At 39.9% G+C, this 23,687-nt stretch overlaps 1 protein-coding gene across 5 annotated transcripts in view; it reads left to right on the top strand.

Moving 5' to 3' along the window:
• Positions 1-23,687, top strand: part of SLC35F5 (solute carrier family 35 member F5) — a 182,918-nt gene that overhangs the window by 49,220 nt on the left and 110,011 nt on the right. For 4 of the 5 annotated variants that reach the window (XM_068545255.1, XM_068545253.1, XM_068545256.1 and 1 more), the window contains exon 4: positions 9,568-9,760. The exons of the other annotated variant lie outside the window; for it this stretch is intronic. The gene's annotated coding sequence lies outside the window, so the exon portion shown is untranslated. The remainder of the gene's footprint in view (positions 1-9,567; positions 9,761-23,687) is intronic. 5 annotated transcript variants of the gene reach the window in all.

Here is a 23,687-nt window from a genome sequence, read left to right as displayed (position 1 = left end):
CTGCCCACGGCACCAGATTCCTCATCCTCTTGATGCCTTTTACTGCATAATGACTTAAGACTGAGGAACAGAGATTCCCAGCAGCCATTCCATCCTGGTTTTTCAAATAGGCACTGCCTTCCTCAGCGAACCCAGTGGTTCCCCTCTGGGCAAGCATCACTGTGGGTTTCGGGCAGGTGGCTTTCTCCACCCTCTCCTGACCAGACTGTGCTCACGCTGGCCCCCCTGCCTTTACACTCAGGGTGCCCAATCACAGCCACACTTCAAAGTCCCATCTCCTCCTAAAAACCCCTGCTGAGATTCCTGGTGACCCTGAATCCTTCCTGAAGCTCTGGCCTTCTTTAGGTCCAAGGACATTTAGGTGAGATGGATTTTCCATGAAGCTAATGAGGCTTACACTTGAAGGCCCCCTTCCTTGGACAGCCCCCTCCAAGACTGTATACCTAATTTTTATTTATACTTTTGTATTTTTTTCTGAAAGAAGATCTTCCAAGTTGTAAAAGCCTGAGGTCCTACATAATCTGGATCTGTCCCTGAACTTAGGCAGTTAATTCTATTCTTTCCTTGAAGTATTTTCTAATTAGTTAGTGTACGACAAACTTGTTTTCCCAGCTTGGTATGAGCTTCTTGCTACATAATGTTGTATAGTATATAATGTGGTAGTTAAAAGGGTCAAAAGGGTCATCAGCGGAGTCCCCCAGACCTATATCCAGAATTACCTCTGCCATTTCCTAGCTCTGCGGCATGTTTTATTTCTCAACTTGATTGAGCCTCAGTTTCTTTATCTGTTAACTGGGAATGATTATAGCGAGGGCTGCATTATAACTTTCTGAGGCCCAAGGCACTTTTGCCCTCATGGGATGCTTACTCCATAAAAAAAAAATCATAAATTATATTTTACGGCCATGTGAGTATAAAGACTAATATCCAGGGAAGATTATATTCCTTTATTTTCCCTTCGGATTCTAAAAGAAACTAAAACATTTTCATGGACCTCTGAAAGTATTGTGGACCCTAGGCATAGCACCTAGTGAGCATAATGGATAAGTTGGTCCTGATTGCGGTCTCCACACAGTAGAAGTCTGGTAAATAATAAATGAGACAATGCATGTAAAGCATTTAATAAAGTGCCTGACACACATTAGGTGCTCAATAGATGCTAGCCATTATTATTTTTGTTATTGTTACATTCCTCTTTTGTATCCTTCACAATGAATAAAAGAAAAGAAAAGTTTACTAAATTAATTTACTAGAGCATATTTTACACTAAGCTATTTGTAGTGTTAAAAGATAAACTGAGACATACTAAAAATTTAAAAAATTTATTTGAGCAAAAATCCACTGGAATCGGGCAGCACCAAACTGGAAGTGGTTAAGAACCACTTCACACACAGGAGCTAAGGGAGAGACTTTTATAGAGAAAAAGTGGAAAGAAAGCAAGGAAACAATTTGATTGGCTATAGCTTTAAGCAGTTGCCTTGTTTGGGAAAGCCTAGTTGGCTGTTTGTGATAGGTTGTCCTTAGGTTTTGATTTATTCACCTGGATGCATTTCAGGCTTAGGTTTTGGTTTGCTTACATAGGCTACTAAGGTATTAAAGCCACATCAGTCTAATGGCCTTCTTGTTTAATTAATTTAACAGTAGCAATAGGCGTTGGGAAACAGAAATATCACTTTATTGTGTATCGTACTATACAATATCAATTAAAGCAGGGTATTATGTGTTTGCCTAAGTTTCCAGATTTGAGGCACACCCTGTATTTACAAGAAGTGACTGCCTGCCAAGAAGGTGCTCAGGTACCTTCAACTTGAATTTCCCAGCAGAGACTCTTAAATACTAGATTCTCAGACTCCACCCAAGAGATTCTAGCTCTGTGGCTCTGGAGTGGGATCTGAAATTATGGCAATTTTGAAGAGCAGCTAGCTTTGCTGGAAATCATCATCATAGGCAGAGCAGCAGAGGACAGTGGTGGCTGAAAGGGTGGCATGTGAGGCTATAGCTAACCTCTTCCCAAACTCTATAACACCCACCTCCCAATAAAATGAAAACAGTGTGCCTGCTATGAAAATTCAGGTTCAAGTCAAGTCCCCTAGGTGCTCTTTTCCTGACCAGATTGCATCTTTAAGCCTCCTTAGTAAAGTTAAGTCTGGAGTCACCAGCAGAAGAGATATAATCTTGATGACAAATTGAAATTGTAGTGGATTAACCACAGTTCAGGCATACGAAAATGGAGTCAGGAGGCCATTGAGGATCTGGTCTCAGACACATCTCTGCACCAATGAGAACTTGAACTTTCTTTGAACTGTACCAGACCCAAAGACACTACCAGCTGTATTCAGAACAACACTTGCCAGCTGCAACGTTATGGTCTCAAGGTCTCCCCTTGTAATTACGCAACCCTTTCAGACCCCAACCAACCCTTCCTTAACAAGCACCCTTACTTCTTGCCATCTCCAATTATAATTCTTGATAAGCAATTCATGTAACTAGCAGTAACCTTCAGTGTTACCTTTGTAAGCCTCCCGCATTTTGTAGTCTGGCAGAACACAATTCAAGTGCTTCTTGAATCTGTGTCTCCCAGGTTGCGGTCCTAACGAACCCCAAATTGGCACCTTTTTATTTCATTCGGGTCTCCGCTTCGGAAATTTTGGTTAACAACCCCTATTGTAGCTTTTAAGGAACTTCCAGGATAGATGTACACACAACAGTAGGATGGCACATTTTCAGGACTGATTAAGTACTGCAAGCATTGAGCATTCATTCAAAGGAGTAAGTAAACACTACAGGCTGAGTTGCTGGGAGAGGCCTCACAGTGAAGAGTGACTTAAGCTGAATCATGGAAGAAGGCAGACCTAGGATGTGTCATGGTCGGGAAGAAAGAACACTGGACTGGGAATCAGGTGGTCTAGGAATGAACCTGGCTTTGCCATTCACTAGCTGGGTGTCTTTGACAATGAAGATACAGAAAAATATAAACCTGTCAACATCTCCTCTAAACAAAAGAAATCTGATATAAGAATATTAATATTTGCAGAAATATCATTTAATTCAAAAAGCATTATTGAGAACAAAGAAAGATACACATTATGGTAAGGAATTGTCCACCAGGAAGATAGAATCATCATGAACTTGCATGTACCCCCTCCCCCCCAAAAAAAACAGTCTTGAAATATATGTTAATCTCCAAACTGGGAGAATTAAACACATATCTATCAGATAATGATAGGTCACGTATTTAAAACATTAATAAGCATAACGAATAATGGATTTGAACAAAAAGAAGGGGAAACTGAAGCACAGAGCTGTGAAATAACTTGCCCAAGATCATATAGCTAGTAAGTGACAGAGCCTAGACTCAAACCCAGGAAGTCTTCTACTGCCAGCCTGCAGCTAAAGTGGCATTATGAAAATGTGTTTACATAAAAATATTCCAAATAAGTCAATTAAGCATTCAATATTCAACTCAACAAGTTAGAAAATAAAGAACAAATCCCCCAAAGAACAAACAAAAATTATCAACACCAAAAGCTGGTTCTTTGAAAAGCCTTATAAAATAGATTTCTTAAAATACTGACAGAGAAACTCACAGAGAATGAAAATATAAGAGAGAGACAGATGTGAGCAAAGAAGGGGATGTAATTAGAGAAATAGCAGAGATTTTTTAAGATTATAAATGAATAGTATAAAGAACTTTTTGCCAATAACTTGAAAACTAAAAGAAAGTGTATTTTTCTAGAAAACAAAAATTAACAAAATTGCCCAAAAAAATGAATGAAACAATACCCAACAAAGAAATGGAAAGTAGTCAGGACTCTCCCAGTACTCCTCTCTCCACTTACAAAAAGAGAAGGTGCAGACAATTTTATGGTGTATTTTAACAACCCTATAAAGAAATGATAATCCAAAGTTTTTAACGATTTACAAGGAGAAAGAGGAAGAGAAAGAAAGCCATGAACTTTATTTTATGAAGCTATAATTACCTTGACACCAAGATGGAGCAAGGACAATACAAGAAAAGGAAATTAAAGATGAAATTTTTCTAAGTAAAATATTACCAAAGAGGCCTTTAGTCTGAGTCACAGTGGAATCTATTTGCCACGTGGAAGTAGAAAGAAGGCAGAGGGAGTCTTAACTCAGTGAAACTGCTGTGTTCTCCTCACTGACCAGTTTCCCAGATTATGAAGAGTAGGGCATCCCCCAACATGCAAAGACAGTTTTTTAAGTTGGATCCTTCTATGACCTGAAGAAATGTGTTCTTATTTCCCAGTGCCGTTACTACTGATACTTTGCTATTCTTCTTGATCTTAGGTAGGGTGGAACATGCCTAAGTTACTGTTCACCATTATAACCTCACCAGGATACCGTACAGTCAATACTAGATTACCTGAAGCTGCAAGAATTTTGCTGGAACCAATGACTCCAAGCTCCTTCTACAGCAAATTCCACAACAGGACTGCTTGTGGTTTGACCTGCTTTTGTTCCTCCTCTTTGGTCACATGCCTTATTATTTCCATTTTTATAGTCAACGCTTGGCTAAGTAGCAAGTTCACAAAAGGTTCTTGCAGACTGTCATTTGTCAAAATCTGTTTTAGTTTTAATTAATTAGTTAATTTAGTCTTCTTTATGCTGTGGATAAAAAGGCTCCCTGTATCAGAGATGGTACTTAATATGTTTTAGCTTTTCCTGCTTTTCAACAATAATCCAGTTGATAAGAGTTTTAAGAGCCATTTTATTTTATAGAATATATATAATTATATAATTTGCTATTTGCATATGGAAGACAGTATTGAATATTCATTAGGAATAAGGGCTTTGGAGTCAGAAAAGGTGGGATTCAAGTCTTGGTTCTTATAGAAAATGGTCTGATTTTTTTGTTTTTCACCACCCTATGCGCCATACAGGATCTTAGTTCCCCAACCAGGGTTCAAACCTGTGCCCCCCTGCATTGGGAGCACGGAGCCCTGACCACTGGACCACCAGGGAAGTCCCCCCAATTGTTAATAGAGGTTACCTCTGGCATGGGGCAGGCACTCCACTTTTACTTTACCCCCCCCCTCTGGATTATTTTAATGAACATGTATAACTTTTGTAACTTGAAAAGAAGAGAAGGGAAGGAAAGGAATAGGAAGAGAGCTAATTTCTGTGACCTGAGGCAAACCATTCTGCCTCTCTGTACCGCAGGTTACTCATGCATTCTATGGAGAATAGTGAAGGGTTATTATGAGGAATACAGGAGATAATGCATATAAAGCATTTTGCACTTCACTTGGCACAAATTCAGCATCCAGTAAATGTTAGCTCTTACCCCTAGGCAAAGTGCTTAACTCAATATCTGGCATGTAGTAAGTGCTCCAAAAATGGTAAGTAGTCGAACAAACAAGCAAAAAATGACAGGTATTCTTTCTTTTTTCTTCCAGTTTTACTGAGATATGATTGACATAAAGTAATGTATAAGTTTAAGGTGTACAGCATAATGATTTGATTTACATACATCATGAAATGATGACCACAGTAAATTTAGTGAGCACCCATCATCTCCTATAGATACAAAATTAAAGAATAGAAAAACATTTTTTCCTTGTGATGAGAACTCTTAGGGTTAATTCTCTTAACTTTCATATACATAACATACAGCAGTGTTAGTTGTGATTACATCCCTAGTACTGATTTATCTTCTAACTGGAAGTTTGTACCTTTTGACTGCCTTCATCCAGTTCCCCCTTCCAGCCTACCCCCACCACCACCTCTGGTAACCACAGTCTGATTTCTTTTTCTATGAGTTTGTTTGTTTATTTGTTTTTGAAGTAAAATTGACCTACAACACTATGTTAGTGCACAGCGTAAGGATTCAGTATTTCTTAGATTTCAAACTGGTCACCACAATAAGTCTAATTACCATCTGTCACATACAAAGATATTACATAATTACTGACTATATTCCCTACACTGTGCATTTCATATCCATGGCTCACTTATTTTGTAACTGGAAGTTTGTACCTCAATCTCCCTCACCTATTTCTCTCCTCCTCCCACCCCCACTCCAAATGGTAGGTATTCTTACTAACTGTATTTTTAAATTTTATTTTGCTCATTCTTTTTTATGGCTAGAAGGTTTACCTTGTATTTTGCTTTGAGCTATTTGCAGTTGGTTCTTTGTTTTAAAGAAAAGGTAGGCCCAAATTGAAGGACAGTCTTCGAAGTAACTGGCCTAGACTCTTCAAAAGTGTTAATGTCGTGAAAATAAAGGAAGATTGAGAAGCTATTAATGCTAGTTATTTCTGATATTGATCATTGAATATTCATTAATACCTGAAATTATATTAAAATAATTAGTTACTAAATAAATGTAGATAATGTAGAAACACTGTGATCCATCGCTAATAGGATGTAAATTGATATGACTTCCCTAAAGGATACTTTGGCCAAACCTTTCAAAAACAGAAATGCACACACCCCCTTGACCCAGAAATTCCACTTCTAAGAAATTATCCTGCAAAGATGCTTCTATTGGAGTAAAATGAAATGCTACAAATAAAACGGTATATTCATTGTATGAGCAAACTTTAGAAACTCACTGGACCATCAGTAATGGGATGCTTAAATAAATTATGATATACAGTAGAGTAAAATGGACTTCATAGACTGCTTTAAATATACTTTTCTGGAAGGAATTCCAAGAGAAGGGAAGTTAAGAGAATAAGGCAAAGTATAGAACATTGGGCAGAATGTGCCCCCATTTGTGTGTGGGGAAAATGTATGTATGTATGCAAGTATATACATTGATTTTATATGCAACTATTTGTATTTTATACGTACATATACATATATTTGTATACTTACATATGTCTATATACATACTTTTTAATACATTCATATATGTATGTATTTGTAAATGCATAGAACTGAGAAAACTGTGAGCTCCAGAGAGGAGACTGAGTTACCAGGAGACAGAGGGTGGGTGAGACTTATTTACCTTGGTATATACCATTTTGTGTTTTTTGTGTTTGGGGCAGTATACAGGTATTACCTATCAAAAAAACCCAAAAACTAAAGAATATAGAGACAATGCAGAATGTTGGAGAGCCAATCTGAAATCAGTTGAAAGGAGTGAACATTTGTCAACAGCGTGAGTGCAAGCAGATGGAAAGAGAACTGTACTGAACAATTCTCCAAATATAGAAACAGTCTACTGGAGAAAGTCAGACAAACATGGCGTGTCCAAAAATCTGTTTCCAGTTTAAAGCTTATCTTTTTATGGAGTGAGGATTTTCACATGACCCATTTCTTCTTTTTTTTTGCAAAACTAAGGTAAAGGGGTTAATTTTATTGTATATGAATTAAACTTCAATTAAAAATATAATGATTTTTAAGAAGTTAACGATGATAACACATTCATACCATGGAATACTGCTCAGCCATAGAAAGTAAGGAATTACTGATACACATACAAGTTGGATAAATCATCAAGGCATTGTGCTAATTGAAAAAAGCTTGTCTCAAGAGGTTCCATGCTGTAAGATTCCATTTATATGGCTTTCTCAGAGACAAAACTGTAAAAAGGAAGACAGATCAGTGGTTTTCAGGGACTAGGAGGGAGTGACTGTAAAGGGGTAGTAGGAGAGAGTCTTTTTTAGAGGGTGGGTGACGAGATTGTTCTGTATCTTGCTCATGGAGGGTAGCTGCATGAATCTATACATGTGGTAACATTCATAGCACTTTACCTCAAAAGAAAAAATCAAAATAACTGTATGATAATTTATAAAATAAAAATGTTTTAGGTTAAAATACACACGCACACACACACACACACACCCCAAAATGTGGGGATTCTTGCAAGAGCATAGCTCCAAGGTAGAGTTCATAATTTTAGCATTTAAATTTTGATTCTGTACCAAGAGTCAATAGGGTTTTGCTGGTGATTTGAAATTGTAGTCACATTGTCCTTTTCAACATGGTAACCTTAACGCTCTCCGTGATTCTCTCAGAAAAAGTCAGGAAGTAATTCCAGAATCTCATCATTACCAGAACACAGTGGCTACACACAGTACTTTCCCTCCCATGTGAATGTGCCAGCCTAGTAGACGTTGGTGGATGGTCACGACATACCCGGTAACACCGTTTTACAGTTCATTGTTACCACACACCCCGGGTGCTGGCATGAAGATAACTCAACAGAAGTGAAGAACCACAGATTCTTGGGCAGTGTCAGATCTAGAAAAGCAATCGCAGCACCAGTTCCTTTTCCCACAGTGGCTTAGCAACTTCACGACTCTCCAAGGTAGAGAGGAAAATCAAGTCAAATGGGCCTTCTTGAAGACAAGGCATGAAATACCAGAGGTCATCTTTGTTCCTGGTGGTGACACTAAACAAGTATTTGCTGATATAAGCTATTACACATTCTCCCCACTTCTCACCTAAGCAGTCAAAAGTTAGCTCTTTTCTTGGAGACGTAGATAGAGCAAAAATCCTACCTAGCATTCTTTTTCTTTTTTTAATTCTATGTATTTATTTTTTAATTGAAGCATAGCTGATTTACAATATTGTGTTAGTTTCAGGTGTACAGCAAAGTGATTCAGTTACATATATGTGATTTTTTTCAGATTATTTTCCATTATATGTTATTACAAGGTATTGCATATAGTTCCTGTGTTACACAGTAAATCCTCGTTGCTTATCTATTTTATACATAGTAATGTGTATCTGTTAATCCCATACTCCTAATTTATCCCTCCCCCCTTCCTCTCCCCTTTGGTAACCATAAATTTGTTTTCTATGTCTGTGACTCTGTTTCTGTTTTGTATATAGATTCATCTGTATTATTGTTTAGATTCCATGTAGAAGTGATATTTGTCTTTCTCTGTCTGACTTACTTCACTTAGTATGATACTCTCTAGGTCCATCCACGTTTCTGCAAATGTCAGTATTTCATTCTTTTTTTTTTTTAAGATGCCTTTCCTTTTATTTTTTTTATTTTTAATATTTATTTATTTGTTTATTTATTTATTATTTATTTATTTTGGCTGCACCAGGTCTTAGTTGCGGCATGCGGGATTTTTAGTTGCAGCATGTGGGCTCTTAGTTGCAGCATGCGGGCTCTTAGTTGCAGCATGAGGGATCTAGTTCCGGGGATCAAACCCGGGCCTCCTGCATTGGGAGCATGGAATCTTAACCACTGGCCCACCAGGGAAGTCTCTATTTCATTCCTATTTATGGCTGAGTAATATTCCATTGCATATATGTACCACATCTTCTTTATCCATTCATCTGTTGATGGACACTTAGGTTGCTTCCATGTCTTGGCTATTGTAAATAGTACTGCAATGAATATTGGCATGCATTTATCTTTTTGAATTAGAGTTTTCTCTGGATATCTGCCCAGGAGTGGGATTGCTGGATCATATGGTAACTCTATTTTTAGTTTTTAAAGGAATCTCCATAGTGGCTGCATCAACTTACATTCCCACCAACAGTGTAGGAGGGTTCCCCTTTCTCCACACCCTCTCCAGCATATATTATTTGTAGACTTTTATTCTTTCATAACCTACTTATTTTACACATTTGTCCTAGACTTCATCCCAAATAACCCTAGAAGAAGCCACTTGTTATGGAGCAAAATGGGCCGTTGGCTTGAATTATCCCTCCACTGAGGAAGAAACTATCCTAAGAAGGCTGCATAAAGTACTTCCTGGTTGAAAGGGCTCTGGCGTCAGCGTCTTGAATTTGAATCCCAACTCTGAAATGTATCAGTTTGCGACCTTAAGTAAGTAACTAAACTTCTCTGGCCTCAGTTTTCTTAATTATAGGTGCTAAAGGGACTTACTGAACTGGGGATAAGATTAAATGACATAATGCCTATAATGTGTCTAGTATGAGGCTTAATGAGGCTTAATGCATATTCAGGACGTGTGAACCATTTTCACACGCGAGGTCATTAATGTGACCAGGAATGGGTGGGAGGTTCCAGGAAGGTGTTTAAATCCCTTTTGCCGCCCAGTTCCTCTACTGTGTTTAGGGTGACCTACCACATTCCCAGTACAACTTGGCCTGCTTCCCTGCTAGGCTGGTTCCCATCCCCTTATGTCCTTTGCTGAGCTGCCAATCAATCTGGGAAACTAATCATCACAGAGATGTTAGTGACTTTGACTTCTCCACTGAGAGAGAGGTGGCTTAAGAAGTGTACTTTAGGCTGGGAGCAGCTGGGGCCAATCAGCAGCCTTCAGGTAATACCTCTTTCCATACAGGTCAGCCCCGCAGCCTGGGCTGTGAGTCGGCCACCCACCTTACACTACCGGCTGGTTGGGTAGGTGGGTGAGGCCACCCTTCTCATGCTCCAGGGTCCTTGTGCACATTGATGACGCCCATCTTTCTGCTTCCCTTCCTTTCCTTTCCTTTCCCTCCCAGATCAGAGTGCAGTAGGGCTCATTAAAGCTTTATAGGGATAGTGCCAATAAAGAACTTCAGGAAATGGGCTTGGTCTGGAGAAGACTTATTAGTTAAGATCAACTGTATGCTCTGGGAGTCTTTAGGTGGCCATTGCTTCCATTGGTGTTTAATATTTATTGCTTCCTCATAATCTTTGAGCTGCTATCTTGCCAGTTTTAGGAAGACTGGGGAAAAAGTCCTATAAATGTTTGTTTTCTACCACATAATATATTTACTCTTTGGCTTGAAATTTTTTTTTTTTTTTTAAAGATTGAGACTACTTTTTTTTTTTTTAATTTATTTATTTATTTTGGCTGTGTTGGGTCTTCGTTTCTGTGTGAGGGCTTTCTCTAGTTGCGGCGAGCAGGGGCCACTCTTCATCGTGGTGCGCGGGCCTCTCACCCTCGCGGTGTCTCTTGTTGCGGAGCACAAGCTCCAGACGCGCAGGCTCAGTAGTTGTGGCTCACGGGCCTAGTTGCTCCGTGGCATGTGGGATCTTCCCAGACCAGGGCTTGAACCCGTGTCCCCTGCATTAGCAGGCAGATTCTCAACCATTGCGCCACCAGGCAAGCCCTGGCTTGAAATTTTGAGTTTTGTGTTTCTTATATAAATTATGAATAAAAAAATAAATAAAAATCACTACTGCTTTCCGGCCAAACATAGATTATTGTGCAACAGTATACTATGTATAAGAATATCGTAGGAAATTGGAAGGGTTATTCCTAGATGAATTTGACACAACACAATGATAACACAGTATTAATAATGGAACTATGAGTGAAAAAAGAATCCGTAAGTCCCCAGAACCTGTGAACATGATGGTACACAGCAAGGGGGATTAAGGCTGCAGATGGAATAAAGGTTGCCAAGGGGTAAGAAGTGGATTTATGTAGACATATGTTGCCACATCCCTTTCCTATTCATTTGTTCCCTAAAAAAACCATATTTCTCTCCTTCACCTGCACATGTACTTTCTATTCTCAGTCCTTTCAAATATGCCATATTCTCTCCCAACCTCAGGGCCTTTGCTCATTCTCTCATCTACTGGTTAAGTCCTGTTGTTCCTGAGATCACAATTTCAGGTTGATTCTTTCAGGAAGTCTTCCCTCATTTCCTCCACTATAAGATTACCATAGCAGGACTTCCCTGGTGGCACACTGGTTAAGAATCCTCCTGCCAATGCAGGGGTCATGGGTTTGAGCCCTGGTCTGGGAAGATCCCACATGCCGCGGAGCAATGAAGCCCGTGTGCCACAGCTACTGAGCCAGCGTGCCACAACTACTGAAGCCCACACGCCTAGAGCCTGTGCTCCGCATCAAGAGAAGGCACTGCAATGAGAAGCCCGCGCACTGCAATGAAGAGTAGCCGCAGCTCGCCACAACTAAGGAAAGCCCGCGTGCAGCAACGAAGACCCAACGCAGCCAAAAAAAAAAAGATTACCATAGCAACCTGTGTGTCTTCATCTTGGTATTTCTCACACTGAGTTGTAGGCTGTTTACCTGCTAGGTTCACCTCCCTCCTCCAAGACTGAGAGCTCTATTAGGTAGGGGATATTTCAGTTTTTTTCATTATTGTGTCATCAGTACCTAGCACTACCTGGCACAGAGTAGGAACAATACATATCTGTCAAAAAAAGATCTCTCCATCCTATGGCAAAAGCAATAAATATGTAAACTTGGCTGGCTATTGACTCTTTCCCAAATGCCTGAAATCTGAGAGCTCAAAGCAGTTTTTATATCTGAATGCCACATAGCAAAGAAAGGGCTCTCTTTGAAGTTAGTGGGCCCAGAGAGAGTCTGTTATCAATAGACCTACCTCCTACCTGCTGCTGGAGGAATTTGTCACAATTCTGAAGAGTATCCAAGAAGATACGGTTCCCGGAAAAATCAAACCAGTGATCTTTCCAGAGCCCCTCCTTTTAGGAACCCAGTACAATCGTCTATTCATCTTTCTGGTAATGATGATTTTTTTTTCCTCCTCAAAGCACTCAATTCATTTTCCATCGCTGGCATGTAATCCAGAAATAATAGAGGTCAGCCTAGTATAACTCATATCCGAAAAGGGAAAGTGCCGACACCCTGAAAGAAAAGCTCTGAATTAAGTATTCCCGAAAATAAATCGGGGGATGTGAAAAGGCCTATTCAGTAGATGATGCCTCTTTTTGTTGTTTATTATAAACATGGTTCCCCAATAGAAAGAGTTACATTTGAAAACACTGCTCTGGGAGTCTTTGTGATTATATCCCAGTATTCAAATCTGAACATTTCTTCTTATTCTATTTTCTAATAAAGCTTTACTCAGAGGTGCTAAAATTTGAACCCATTTTTAAAAACCCTAAACTCCCACTGTGTGGTGTGTGCAGTCAAAGCCAGTGACCAGAGCCCTGGTGAACATGTAACGTGAACGAGAAATAAACCTTTTTTTGTTGTTTTAGCCACTGGGATTGGGGGGTTCTTTGTTTCTATAAAAGGAGTGATAATTTCCTGTCAACCCTTTGAGTTCAAACCTTGTTGAGAAGTGGACACAAGAATCAGACAGTTGGAGAACAAAATACTCAAAGGGCCAGTTTGGAGAATGGAGTGTAGATATTAACCAAAATCGGGTTCCCTAACAGCTTTCCCTCTAGATTGACCCTACCCATCCCAAACTTCAAGGCTCCCCATTCCAAGGCCAGATCCTGACATAGAAAGCTTACCTCATGGAGAAATAGAATGAGAGATTCTTGAGGAGAGGTAGGGCAGAGAAGTAACAATGAAGCACAGGGGCTAAGCTGAGCATGCCCAGTGCCCGCTCCCCATCACCAGTCAGGAAGGCACCCGTCCAGGGGAAGAGTTCCCATCCTTCCCCTTCCTGAGGCGGAAAAACCCACAGTTGAAATAATGGAATGTTGATCCAGTTAATAAGCACAAGGGCAAAAGCTAAAGAAACTCACAGGACCTTCTTTCACCTAGTTTTGAAAATGACCGGTATTGTAGACACTAAATTCATGCATGGTGGGCTCTGTCCTGGGAGATAGTGTGCAAGGCCATCTATCTTCAGGGAAAGCAGGACCCTGCACTGTTTCTGGGATTGTGGGAAGCTGGGTCCAAAAAACCCTATCTGGATGATAATAGGTTGATTTGAGCTCTAAGACCACCTCTGAAGGAGAAAATGTACCACAGGACAGCCTGGATAGAGAAATGTGAAATAAAAAGAGACAGCCCTATTATTTTGGCTTAGTATAAAGAAAGGGCTCTGGGCCTGATTAGAGGTATATCAGCCTCAGGCATTGTGGAAGCTTTACCCCATTTGCCTTCCCCAACTGCTGCATCCTTCATTTACCAAATGAACGGTGTTTAGAGCTATGTATTTAAATCTGGGATTTTACTGTGCGTTTGGTCACAGAAGAAGTATGGAATTTAGCTTTAAGTTCATGGCAAGGAAGTGAATTGCTGAGGAGACGGGGCACCAGTTTTAAGCAGGAGAAGAAGCATGATGTAATGACACCTTGGAAAAAACAACCAACTCATCCTGTGATTGTCATGTGGGATTTATCAGCTGAGTAATAAACACGTGTTTGACTTCCAAACCAACAAAATGCCTTTGGCCTCTACCAAGTTGTAAATCACACACACATAGACACACACACTCTTAGAGAAAGTCAGGATAATTGAGATTAATGATAGATGATAGATAGATAGATAGATAGATAGATAATAGGGAGGAAGGAAGGAAGAAGGAATGTTTCTCTTTCTTTTAACAGTTTATAAACTATATAACAAATTGAGTCATTTTTGGTCAAATGCCTTTTTTATGTGTAACAGCTAAGAAACCACGAGGTCATCATGTGAAAAGGAAGAGTCTGGCATTACATCTTAAATAGTCATTATCTTCCTTGCATGAATATAGGGGAAAAGGTTTTCATATTAGTTTATTTTTGTAAAGCAATCTGCCTCAGCTGATCCTAAGACATCACTTAGATGAACTACACAGAAGCTAAGGAACTGCCAGGGTAGGCCTACATCATTATTCTTGCTGTTGCAACTCACTCTTTCTTTTGCATAAAGCTTTTCTACTATTTGTTCATTTCCTTCACAATTTTTTGTTTACTATGTAGGAGCCTGAATAAAATTCCTGGAAAAGTATACTTAGGACCTGTTTTCAGATGGCTGTTCTTTTTTTTTCCTCTGAGGTTCCCCAAACTCAAAACATTAATGTTTCTCATTGCATTGCATATGTTTTTCATATGTTTTCTTTTTTTTTTTTTTTTTTTTTTTAAAGATTTATTTATTGATTGATTGATTACTATGTTGGGTCTTCGTTTCTGTGCTAGGGCTTCCTGTAGTTGTGGCAAGCGGGGGCTACTCTTCATCGCGGTGCGCGGACCTCTCACTATTGTGGCCTCTTTTGTTGCGGAGCACAGGCTCCAGACGCGCAGGCTCAGTAGTTGTGGCTCACGGGCCTACTTGCTCCGTGGCATGTGGGATCTTCCCAGACCAGGGCGCGAACCCGTGTCCCCTGCATTAGCAGGCAGATTCCCAACCACTGCGCCACCAGGGAAGCCCTCATATGTTTTCTTAAATGTTAGTAGCTGACTATGAATGAATGTTATTTCTTCCCTGGAGAATATAAGTAGTTTAGTTTAGATGAATTAAATGATAATCCTTATTCTGATTGGTTAGATTTCAGTTTAGGTTTAGTTTATAAATTTTATTAAATGGATGTTTCAGAGAGCTATGGTTAGCTTCTAGGAAATTTTTAGCCAGAGAAGCACATACGTGCTTGAAAGCCTTCTTCATTAATGAACACCTTTTATCAGTAGTTTTAATTTCAGGTTAGGATTTATGATTTATTTGGTTTCTGCTTGTTGGCAACCATTCTATTTATCATATAAATTTTGCTGTGACATTCCAGCATGGCTCTAATATGTGAATGAGACAGAATCTCACCAGTGAGATGTGTTTTCTGATGGCATGGCTCTAATATGTGAATGAGACAGAATCCCACCAGTGAGATGTGTTTTCTGATGGCTTTAAATCTGAATTATGGTTTTCTGTCTTGGATTATTTCTAAACTCTAGTCATTCTTCCAAGGTGGGTAAGAGCAGCAATGAGCCCTAAGACCCCAGGGGAAAAGATGCGAGTCCATTTTCTGTAGTAAAAGATATCGTAATAATTTCTGCCCACTGTAGCTTTTTGATTACAAGAATAAATACAGATAGCTGCTCACTATAGGCCACTTGCTCTGTCTGTTCATCCTAGAATATTTAAACATCCCAATATTCCTGGCACCGAGGGGGTTACTGGGACGTGGGACTTTCAGTGTTAAAACTGGTGAAGTTCTGGGTAAACCAGGACAAGTTGATCACCCTAGGTGGTTCCAAATTCAGAAAGAGCGCAGTCCCTGATTTGGAGAATTCAGAGGTCTGACTACCATAATGGAAATACACTGGATCTGGAAATACAGTTCACTGGCTCCAGGTTTGCCTTAAAAGGACGCAGGGAGACTGTATCTGTTCATGGCCCATAGAGGGTCAGGGCCTCCTCTCAAAAGTGCAACTTTCTTAACTGCTACCACACTTCTAAGGATTCCTTCTTGGTGTAGACTCTGGCCCTACAGACCATGTGGGTTGTCTTTACCTCCTTAAGTCTGTAATGGGTTTGCTGAAGATAAAAAATAACATCCTCAGCTATTGACTATTTAAATAAGTGCTTTCTTCTTTTTTATTTTTTAACAGGTTTATTGAAACATAATTCACATACCATACAATTCACTCACTTAAAGAGCACAAATCAGTGGTTTTTAATGTATTCAGAGAATTTTGCAACCATCTCCACAATCTAAGATCAGAAAATTTTCATCATTCCCAAAGGAAAGATTATACCTATTGGCAGTCACTTCAGATCCCTCTCTCCCTCCAGCCCTTGACAACGACTAATCTATTTTCAATCTCTATCAATTTGCCTATTCTGGACCTTTCACATAAAGGGACTCATACAATATGTGCTCTTTTGAGCCTGACTTCTTTCAATTGGCATAGGTCTTCAATGGTCATTCATATATTAGTATTTCATTCCTAGTTATAGCTGAATAATACTCGATCACATGCATATACCACATATTTTTATCCATTCATTCATTGATGAATATTTTGGTCGTATCCACTATGGGGCTATTATGAATAACGGTGTTAATGCACATTCATGTAAAAATTTTTGTGTGGACTTATGTTTTCAATTCTTTTGAGTACACAGTAATGAGAAGAATTTCTGGGTCATATCATAACTCTATATTTAAACTTTTGAGGAACTTTCAGACTAATTTCCAAAGTGGTTGCCCCACTTTAAATTCCTACCAGCAGTGTATGAGGGTTCTAATTTCTCCATATCTTCACCAAGAGGATGTTATTTTCTCTATTTTTTATTTTAGGAATCCTAGTGAGTGTAAAGTGGTACCTATTACGTTTTTTAATTTTTTTAATATTTATTTATTTATTTTTTGGCTGTGTTGGGTCTTCGTTGCTGCCTGTGGGCTCTTCTCTAGTTGTGGAGAGTGGGGGCTACTCTTCGTTGCGGTGCACAGGCTTCTCATTGCGGTGTTTCTCTTGTTGTGGAGCACGGGCTCTAGGCACGCGGGCTTCAGTAGGTGTGGCACGTGGGCTCAGTAGTTGTGGCTCGCGGGCTCAAGAGCGCAGGCTCAGTAGTTGTGGCGCACAGGCTTAGTTGCTCCGCGGCATGTGGGATCTTCCCAGACCAGGGCTCAAACCCATGTCCCCTGCATTGGCAGGTGGATTCTTAACTACTGCACCACCAGGGAAGCCCCCCTATTATGGTTTTGATTTGCATCTCCCTGATGACTAATGATTTTGAGAATCCTGTCACATACTTATTGGTCATCTGTATATCTTCTTTGGAAAAATGTCAATTCAAGCTGTCTTCTATTTAGCTAAATCAAATCAAACAAAGACAAAACAAAACAAAAAAATAGTACACATAAGGTAAACTAAGTTTCAGCTGCAGAGTAGATAGACTTTTAGGTCTCCTGAGCATGCACTTTTCTGTCACGTCTCAGAAAAATTAATCTTCTGACAGCAGCATAGTTGCCACGGACTTACCTCTGGCCCAGGTGCTCTACAGTGAGGTGATAAACATGCAAACTCCTTCACCCAGCAACTCCACTCAACTTTTGTGATAGGTTAGATTTAGAGTTCCTGGAGAACTGGTAGGATGCCAGTCAATCTGGTCCTTAACCCCTCACTCATTTGTCAGTCCAAGCATGCAATTGTTCTTCCAGTGGCAAGTCAGCAAGCAACGGTTGGTGAGTTCAGCTATGGGATGGACATTAGAAGGCAGGAGAGACTTATTATCCATCATTGCGACGTTACCTGGTTGCATTTGGTGTTGGCAGGAATACGGACAGCTGTGTTACCTGAGAGAAGCAATACTTTGACATTCTTGACCATCAGTTCCTGTGATTCCGTTGTTCAGCTCAGTTAGAAAGCATTACAGAATATAAAGCAAAAAAGTTTGCATGTGTAGTAAGTAAGTTTAAAAGTCCTAGAATATTGAGTGGTGGATGAGCCCTACTGGGGAAAACTTTAGGGTGCCTTGAGGTGGCATAAAAGTACTGGGGCACATTTCAAAGGAAAGAGAGGATGCAGGGAATTGTGTCCACTGTAGATTCTGTCACACACCCAGACTGCAGACCAATAGAGGTCTTGTCAGATGATCCTTACCATTCCTCTCTAGCTCAGAAAAAGGTAGATTAGAAAGAACTGCTTTTAGAGGGAGGGAAATTGTGGGATCGATTCATCAATAGTAGACGAAGGCTTCATTTGGGGCCCATCAATTCAGGAATCCTTCAGTTTGTAGCAGTCTGAAGGTTAGCAGATAATAGTCTTCTAAGAATTTCCCCTGGAGCTGGAAAAAGACAGCCTGAGCCTTGGGACAGCTAATCAACCTCTTGGAAGAGATGGCTGGCTGGCTTTTCAATTCATCAGTATTTGTTTTCTTGCTCTTACATACAGAATTCAAGAGTGTAACCTGAATGTGTAAAACTTTTTAACTGTAACAACAAAGGTAACACTTGGTTGAAAGGTTAAAAGATTCCAAATGTCTCTTGTCTTCCTAGGAATTCTTATCTACTTTGCTTTCCATTTCTCTGTTGATTTTTTTGAAACCCTTAAAGAAAAGTCACCTGCATACTCAACAGTAGGATATTATTTTTATCCCATAGGGTGAATTAATGACAAATAGAACACCAGGACCTAAAATATGGGGTCTCATCCCTTCTCTTTTTGAATGTCAATTCACAGTGTTTCTCCTTGTTTGCTGCCCCAAACAAAATTTTATCTCTTCTGTTTTCTTTTTTTTCCAGTTTAGACAATGTTTACTCTGTTAGCTATAATTATATGATTTGAAGAAGAAATAAAGTTGTGGGCAATAAAAATATCTGAGTTATGTGATACTGTAATCTTCTGTAATGATTCTTTTAGCATTATTACATAATACTTTAGATTAATGATCTATAATAAAATTTTTCAATGAAGAGGACTTTTATTCCAAAAATCTATCAATTGTATTAATTTAAAATTAATGGATGCTCATTAAATTATTTTTAAAAATTTACTGAGCACCTAATGTGTGCCAGGTATTTTTCTAACTGTTGGAGATAAAACAGTAAAAACAAAGGCCAACAATCTGAATAGGACCATATCTATTAAAGAAATTGAATCAATAATTAATAACTTTCAAATCAAAAAGCACCAGGCCCAAATGGGCTCACTGCAAATTCTACCGAATATTTAAGGAAAAGAATCATACAGTTCTCTAAAATCTCTTTCAGAAAATTGAGGCAGAGGAAACACTTTCAAACTCACTCTATGAGGCCAGCATTACCCTAATACCAAAACCAGACAAAGACATTGCAAGAAAACTACTGTTAAATGGAATATGTTATATGAAATGGAATATTTATAAATGGAATATTTCCTGCCATATCAATAAACAAATTATGTCACAGTCATCAATGATTGCAGCCCTCCAACGTGAGCTGGTGAGCCCTGAGGAAACTCAGGGCTGAAAAGAATACCTGCCATCTAGCAGCCATCAGACTGCAGCCACTCCCTGCAGTGAGCCCTGAGGAAACTCAGGATGTGAAAATACAGGCCCCAGGTAGCTGAGGTGCATAGCAAAGGAATAATTTCAGTGAGCCCAGACTCTTGCATCTTCCCATACACAGAATAGCACTAAATTCCTTAACTTGAGATATCTGGTTTTCTTTATTTAACAATAATCTTTTGACGTTCCCTATTACCTGCTCTCTGTTGCAGAACTCCTATATATCCTGGCTCCTCCCCTCGCCTCCTCGGAGCAGTTTCTCAGAGTTATCTGAAACACTGTCTCCCAGGCTGCAGTCCTCATTTTGCCCCAAGTAAGACTTAACTTGCAACTCTCACGTTGTGCATTTTTTTAAGTCAACACTACAGACCAATATCTCTCATGATCATGAAAGCAAAAATCTACAAAAATATTTGAAAATCCAATCCAACAATGTATAAAAAAATAATGGGGACTTCCCTAGTGGTGCAGTGGCTAAGAATCCGCCTGCCAGTGCAGGGTACACAGGTTCGAGCCCTTGTCTGGGAAGATCCCACATGCCGCGGAGCAAATAGGCTCGTGCGCCACAACTACTGAGCCCGTGCACCTAGAGCCCATGCTCCACAACAAGAGAAGCCACCGCAATGAGAAGCCCACGCAACGCAATGAAGAGTAGCCCCCGCTCACCCAACTAGAGAAAGCCTGTGCTCAGCAACAGAGACCCAACGAAGCCAAAAATAAATAAAATAAAATCAATAAATAAATTAAAAAAAAAAAAAAAAAAAAAAAAAAAAAAAAATAATGCAACACAATCAAGTGGGATTCATTCTAGGTAAGCAAGGCTGATTCAACATTCAAAAATCCATTAATGAAATGCTGAAGAAGGTGTGGAGAAAAGGGAACCCTCCTACACTGTTGGTGGGAATGTAAATTAGTGCAGCCTCTATGAAAAACCGTATGCAAATTCCTTTAAAAAAATAAAAATAGCATATGATCCAGCAGTCCCACTTCTGGGCATATATCTGGAGAATGAAAACTCTAATTTGAAAGGACACATGCACCCCAGGGTTCATAGCACCACTATTTACAATAGCCAAGACATGGAAGCAACCAAAGTGACCATCAACAGACGACTGGCTTAAGATGCGGTGCCACAACTAAGAGTCCGCATGCCAAAACTAAGAGTCCGCATGCTGCAACTAATAGTCTGCATGCCACAGCTAAGAGTTCGCATGCTGCAATGAAGATCCTGCCTGCCGCAACTAAGACCCAGCACAGCCAAAATAAATAAATAAATGAATATTTAAAAAAAACCAAACAAACTCAACAATTCAGGAATAGAGGGGAAGTTCCTCAACTTGATAAAGGACACGGGCAAAACCCCTACAACTGGGACTTCCCTGGTGGTTCAGTGGTTAAGAATCTGCCTTCCAATGCAGGGGATGCGGGTTCGATCCCTGGTCGGGGAACTAAGATCCCACATGCCATGGGGCAACTAAGCCCGCATGCTCTAGAGCCCACACACCACAACTAGAGAGCCCACGTGCTGCAACTACTGAGCCCGCGTGCTCTGGAGCCCACGCACCACAACTAAGACCCAATGCGGCCAAATAAATAAATAAATATTTTTTTAAAAAGCAACCTACAACTAACATCATACTTAATAGTGAGAAACTAGACACTTTCTCTCTAAGATCATAAATGAGACAAAGATGTCCCTGCTCATCAATGCTTTCAACATGATACTGAAAGTCCTAACTAATGCACTAAGACAAGAAAACAAAAGAAAAAGCATAAGAATGGGAGGGAGAAATAAAACTGTCCTTGTTCACAAATTACATTATCATCTACGTAGAAAATCTGAAAGAATCAACAAAAAACCTTCTGGAACTAATAAGCAATTATAGCAAGGTCACAGGACACAAGGTTAATATATGATATACAAAGTCAATCACTTTCCTATATACCAGCAATGAACAAGAATTTAAAATTAAAAATGCATTATTATTTACATTAGCACCCCTCAAAATGAAGTACTTAGATATAAATCCAACAAAATATGTCCAAGAGCTAAATGAAGAAAACTGCAAAACTCTGATGAATAAAATCAAAGAAGGACTAAATAAATGGAACAATGTTCTATGTTCATGGATGGGAAGACTCAATATTGTCAAGATGTTAGTTCTTCCCAACTTGACCTATGGATTTGATGCCAAAAGCTTGGCCTCTCTGCACCAGTGCTGAATCGAATCTCAGAGATAGAGTTCTGGGTGAAGTAAAAAAGAATGGCTTTGTTGCTTTGCCAGGCAAAGGGAGACAGAGTGGGCTCCTGCCCTCAAAAACTATGTGTCCCAACCTGGGAGGATTTGATGAAGAGATTTATAGCAACAGTTCAAGGTTGGGGTTGCTGACAAGATTAGGGTGTGAGCAGGGTGTGCACTCCCTTAATCTCGTCCCGGGTGGTCAGTCTCCTAATCTTGATGAGCTTCTTTGGTCCCTTTAAATCTTGGCTGTATTAGATAGGTGGTTTCTTGGCTGCTCCTCCCTTGATTAACAATTGTTAATCTGCCCTTTGGAACTCAGGGAAGGTCATGGAGGCTGGAGCCTTGCCTACAAGAAACTGGGGACAAAAAGGCTTCCATGCCCAGGAGCCCCACAGGGTCCTTCTTGGTTTTGGATTTAAGGAAATCCAAACAAAATCCCAGCAAGTTATTTTAAGGATATTGGAAAAATGATTCTAAAGTTTATATGGAGAGGCAAAAGACCTCAAGTAAGCCACACAATACTGAAGGAGAAGACCAAAGCCAGAGGACTAACATTACCCAACTTTAAGACTTATTATAAAGCTGCAGTAATCAAGACAGTGTGGTATTGGTGAAAGACAAACAAATAGATCAGTGGCATAGAATTGAGAAGCCAGAAGTACACCTGAAACTGTGTGACTCAGATTGGGACTTGAAACCACATACCGGGACTGGAACTCAGCCAAAACCCAGATTGGGACTTTTAACTGAGATCACACACCTGGTCTCAGGACTTAATGAAGCCCAGGTTCTTGATGTCTCATCACACAAGGAATTCAGTGAGAGACAAAGTGATAAGTAAGAAGTGGATTTATTTAGAGAGAAACACACCCCACAGATAGAGTCTGGACCATCTCAGAAGGCGAGAGGCCTTGGAAGAAACACATTCCACAGACAGAGTGTGGGCCATCTCAGAAAGCGAGAGCAGCACCAGGGTATGGGGTTGTCAGTTTTTATAAGGATGGGTAATTTCATAGGCTAATGAGTGGGAGGAATATTCCAGCTATTTTGGAGAAAGGGTGGGGATTTCCAGAAATCAGGCCACCGCCCACTTTTTGACCTTTATGGTCGGCCTTGGAACTGTCATGGCACCTGTGGGTGTGTCATTTAGCTTGCTGATGTGTTACAATGAGCGTATACTGAGGCTCAAGGTCTAGTGGAGGGCTTCCCTGGTGGCGCAGTGGTTAAGAATCCGCCTGCCAATGCAGGGGACATGGGTTCGAGCCCTGGTCCGGGAAGATCCCACATGCCGTGGAGCAGCTAAGCCCGTGCATCACAACTACTGAGCCTGTGCACTAGAGCCTGTGAGCTACAACTACTGAGTCTGTGTGCCACAACTACTGAAGCTCACGTGCCTAGAGCCTGTGCTCCACAAGAGAAGCCACCGCAATGAGAAACCCCCCCCACCGCAACTAGAGAAAGCCCGAGTGCAGCAACAAAGACCCAACGCAGCCAAAAATAAAATAAATTAAATTAAATTTAAAAAAAAAAAGATCTAGTGGAAGTTGACTTGTCCGCCATCTTGGGCCTATTTTGTTCTAATCAGTTTATGTCATGTCCTCGGGCTATGTCATTCTATTAAATGTTGTGCCCTGCCCCCTTCCCTCCTGTTTCAGACTCACAAAAATCTAGTCAACTGATCTTTGACAAACAAGCAAAGGCAATATGATGGGGAAAAGGTAGTATTTTCAATAAATGGACATGCACATCCAAAAAAATAAATCTAGACACAGACCTTACACCTTTTACAAAAATTAACTAAAAACAGATTACATATCTAAATGTAAAATACAAAACTATAAACCTCTAGAAGATAACATAGGAGAAAAATCTAGATGGCTCTGGGGATAACAATGACTTTTTAGATACAACACCAAAGGTATGA

The sequence above is a fragment of the Eschrichtius robustus genome, chromosome 5 (assembly GCF_028021215.1).
Source record: "Eschrichtius robustus isolate mEscRob2 chromosome 5, mEscRob2.pri, whole genome shotgun sequence".
Lineage (NCBI taxonomy): Eukaryota > Metazoa > Chordata > Mammalia > Artiodactyla > Eschrichtiidae > Eschrichtius > Eschrichtius robustus.
The sequence above is the reverse complement of the archived record's forward strand: the minus strand, read 5'-3'. Positions and strand labels throughout refer to the sequence as shown.